This window comes from Tetrao urogallus, assembly GCF_951394365.1.
Source record: "Tetrao urogallus genome assembly, chromosome: 24".
Taxonomy (NCBI): Eukaryota; Metazoa; Chordata; class Aves; order Galliformes; family Phasianidae; genus Tetrao; species Tetrao urogallus.
In genome coordinates, this window is record NC_136837.1 from 4,066,607 (window position 1) to 4,071,248 (window position 4,642).

The window sequence follows — 4,642 nt, forward strand, 5'->3', positions numbered from 1 at the left end:
GGGCTGAGCTGCCGAGCTGCAAACAAAGGGATGTTTCCACCTTTTGCACGGCGTCTGGGAGAGATGCAGCTGCTTATGGCAAGGAGATTAAAGTGGTGAGCACGCCTTCCAGCGGAAGTCACTAATTCGGACCGGAGTGATGCAGTTGCTATGGCGACCCTGGTTTCCTGGGAAACCCCAAAAGGTTGTCATGGCATCCCTTCTCCCATCCCCCCCCTCGGCCCTCACCCTTCCCTCCAAAGCCCTTCCAGATGGTTCCAGCCCCACCATCCCATGGCTCTGCACCACACTGGGATCCCATCCTGCACCCCCATCCGCACCCCATCCTACAGCCCAGCCCTGCACCCCAACACCTGCTCGTAGGCAACAAGCACTCCCCAGGTCCTCCTCTCCCTATCAAAGGAGTTCAAACCTTGGCAATGAGATTTGGGAGCCTGCAGACACAAGTGGAGAAAGGACCGTGCTCACCTCACCCTGGAGCAAAACCCCAAATTGTCCTCCAAGGGCAGAAATGAAAGCTCAGCAGGGAAAGCTCAGCAACCTTCGGAAACCAGGGGGACAAATGCAGAGCTAGAAAGAGCAAGATTGCAATGTAAGCCCAAAGCCGCCAGGGAAAATGTGCCTCCTTCATCCTTCCGTGCACATCGGGGGCTGCAGGACATCTGATGGGATCAGGTGAGCTTTGCAAGGGGGGAGAGGTTTTTGTTTGCATCATTGCTTTTCAGAACAAACCTCGTGTTTCCTTCTGCGTGGTGTTGTTTTCCAGCTTCCCCTGCTGCCCTCGTGTGTCTTCGTGCACTTTGGGTGTAATGGGATGGCAGCATCCTAAGGTTCCTCCAGTTCTGTGTGCTTCTCACTTTGCTTTCTGGTGTTGCACACTGAGCTCTGGGTGAGCAATGCTGGGGGAAAGCTGTGATGCTCTGTGCAGGGATCTGTCCGAAACTGTGCAGAAAGAGAAGAGTTGTGGCAGTGTTTTGGTGCTTTGGGTTGGTCGCAGGTTGGGCTGGTGGGGCCCTGCTCTGTCCCAGTTGGTTTTGGGGTAAGAACAAATGGTTTGTCAGGTGGGGAGCGCACAGGAACGCCAGCAAAGACAAAAGACACCTGGAGCCCAACCTGGCTGAGCCATGTGTTTCCTGAGGGGATGGAAGGGAGGATTTTCACCTTGTTGAAACTGGCAATTTTGCTGGGAATTCCTCCAGACTTTAGGAGCGTTTGGGATGGTTTGCGCCACCTCACACTGCCCCTCAGCCCCAGCACCCCAACCAGTGAGTAAAACCCTCAGCACCAACGGGAAACATCCGAGCAGCTTCTTCACTAATGGCATCTGACGGCTTTATTGGAGCTGCAGCAGTTTCCCCTGTGGGAATCTGCTGTGACCATGGCGAGGGCGATGCTCTGCAGCCACACAGAGCTGACAGCCCTCACCCTGACAGCATCCCAGGGCACGGGGCAGCAGGGAACCCCCAGGCACCTCTGCCAGCAGGCTGAGCTGTCACAGCCAGCTGCGAGCTTTCCCTTCTGATGGCTATCAAAGCTTTTCTGCGTGCCCCGTCCTAAAAGGAGGTTGGAGCTCAGGGCAGTGGGAGCTCTCCCCCCTCCTCGCTGAGTTTCGTTGTGATATTTTTGCTGTGGCAGTTGCACGGATGGCACCGGCACGGAAACCGCATGTGTGCCTGGAAACAGCAACACGCAGTTCTCAGTTTCCGTGCCACTTAAATAAGCAGAAACCTCACCGGTCATTAGTTTGCTTTCCTGGCTTCTCCCTGCCTCATTCAGTGGGGGCAGAACAGCTTCAAACACATTTTACTGTCAGCAAAAAGAGGTTTATCACAGAGGCGCTAAGGAAGCCGGATCATCCGCCGTAGTTTTTCAAGCACTTGAATGGCACTGCTGAAAAACGTCAAAGCGCTGAAGGCACGCACAGAAATGGGAGAGGGAGCAGCAAGCAGCAAAACGGGGATATCCCTGCTGTGCTCTGCCCCATTTCTGTCTGCTCCTTCCCTCGGTGCTGTCAGTCTTGCCGGGTGCCATTCGGTGCGCGCGGTCTGACAGCTCCACCGAGTGCGTCCTGCCAGGAGCTGCAAAGTGCTGCCAGACTGCTCCGTGGCAGCCTGCGGGGATGGAGAGCCCTGTGCTGCCTTGCAGCTTCCATCCGCGTGTGTTCCTTTGCTGCCTTGCAGCGTGCATCCACTTCATGTGCCCTTGCTGCCTCTCTGCGTGCATCCGCTGTGTGTTAGTGCTGCTGCAACCGTTGCTCCGGGCACAGCAGAGCACACTGGGCTGTGAAGCTTGCCTCAAAACAGGTGTTACCCTGGGCTGCTGGTGGCGTTTAGGGGACCATAGGGTCTCTGCCTACCCATGGGTGCATCAGCTTTGGTACAGGAACCCCCCTCCCCCCATCCTGGTCTTTCTGCTTGATGCTTTTCTCACTTTTTTCTCCTGCTTATTTACACTTTTGTGGCCTGGAATCCTCCGAAAAGGTTCACTGCTTCCCAGCACAGCAGATGCCCTTCAGGTGGATGGGATCTGTCCCACTCCGGGGTCACAGAGCAGGGCTGGGGTGTCCCTTTCCTCCTGCAGGGTCGGATTTCTTTGGGCAATTGTTGCCTTTCTGTCCCTTGACAAAGGGACAAAGGAAGCTGCTGGTTGTTTTTCATCCCCAATTTAGGAACAGTTTAGTGGGGACAAAGGACAGATCAGCGGCTTCCCCAGCCGAAGGGAAGGAGCCCTCACCCATTGCCAAGGGGTGTCCTGGCAGAGCAGAGCGTGGGGTGCTGGTGGTGGTTTGTGTGTGTGGAGGGCATTCTGCATGAAATCTGTTCAATTGTGTAGTTTGGAGCCCTCTTCCTGCCAAGCTTTTAAAATATGCATATCTATGTGCAAGCACAGCCCAGCCCGACGCAAGGCAGTGCCTTTCTCCATATTTGAATGCTTTAACAGGCTGCAAACCTGTGGTGCAAAGCAATAGGGTGCAAGCAGACGGTGTAGGATCGCACCTGGCAGCGCTCTGCCTTTCAGTCTCATGCACTTTGCGTAGGGGAAGGAAAGCTCAGCAATGGCACCCCTGTGCCAAAGGCATGAGTGTGGGCAACGGGTGCAGGGAAATGGGTGTTTTGAGGACATCGTGGGATGCCATGGGGAGAGCAAATCCTGTGCGTTCCTTCACTGCCGCGGAGCTGGTGCTGCTCATCCTCACCTTTCTCTGCTCTGGGTCTTCCCCCCAGTTTGTGGCTTTGGGCAGCAATGTGCAGCTGGGAACATTTGGGTGTTGTGGTTCTGGGGACATCTGTGTGTCTCACAGTGCTGGGAATCCCTCCCCTGGTAGTGGGGGGTCAACAGCATTTGGGTGGGCACTGATGGAGGATTTTCTTAGCGTATGGCATGTAGCTGCCCTGCTCTTGTATTGCATGGGGAACGTTTGCTCCTGGGGGGAGCCCAGCAGAGCAGCCCCAGTGAGGGCTCTGCAGCTCGTAGGACAGAGCCCCAGGCACAGCCAAGAGCTTTTTCTCCCAAACTTGGCTTTCTGAGCAGGAAAATGAGTAATGGTGCCTCCGTCAGTGCGATATTCATCCCTCCTGACGGGACGCGTGTTTGCTGCTCTGTGCTGGAAGGCGTCAGGGCTGCTGTGCTCCTGCTGTTTGTCAGCAGCAGAGAGCAAACAGCATTTTTTGCTCATGAGAACCATTCTCCGTGCGGAAGAGGGATGGGAGCGGGGTCCCACGCTGCCCTTTCAGCTGGAGAATTTTTGGCTATTCAAAATAGCCAAAAATGCTCTGAGAAAATCCCCCACGAGCCCCTGCTTGCCTTTCCTCTGTGAACGAGGAGCTGCTTTTTGAGATCCCCACATTTCAGGGGCCCATCCGTGTCTCATTACTGGCAGAGCGCTGAGGATGCTCTGCAGGAGGACAGGGAAACCTTCACACACGGATGTGCCCACGGGGCACCATCACTTTTCTCCTTCTTATGAAGCAGGACATGCTCCAGTAAATTAAAACCTGTCTCCTATCTCATTCAGCTTGTCACTCTGCTCAAATACTTCCCTCTGGCTGCTCTTCACCTCTGCGCAGAGGGAACCATCTCTGTACACGAAGCCCCCCGGATCAGCGGTGCTGTGTTGGTTCTGCAGTGATTCATTTCCTCACCACTCGTAATTCGGATGCTTTTCTGAAGCTCCATCACGTCTGTTGCTCTTCCACATTTGTTGCACTTCATTTTTAGCATCCTTACACGTAGTGTGTGGGAAGACTTGGTGCGGATGTGCATGACTGCATCAGCCACTGGCTATCTCTGCTCTTGCTCTCCAGGCAGCAAAGTGCACTCGGAGTTGTGTTGATGCTGACCAGCACCAGCTGTTTGCTCGCCTCTTGCATAGCAGATATGGAAAATCCTTTTGGGTTGTGTCATGGTTTGATCAGTGGTGGCTGGGGTGCAGTGGGGCTCCTGCAGCAGCGCCTTTGCTCCGGGTTTTGCTCTTATGAGAACCCAAAGGTTGCAGTGAAGCATGGAAAAGATGAATGCACGCATTGCAAAGCATTGTTTTGTGTCTGCAGAAAGATGTGTTTTGCTGTTTGCCCCCGTGGTAGCAAAAAAAGGAGCTGAGAGCACTGCGGTGTGGCTGGGGATGCTGTGCAGGTTGCAGTCC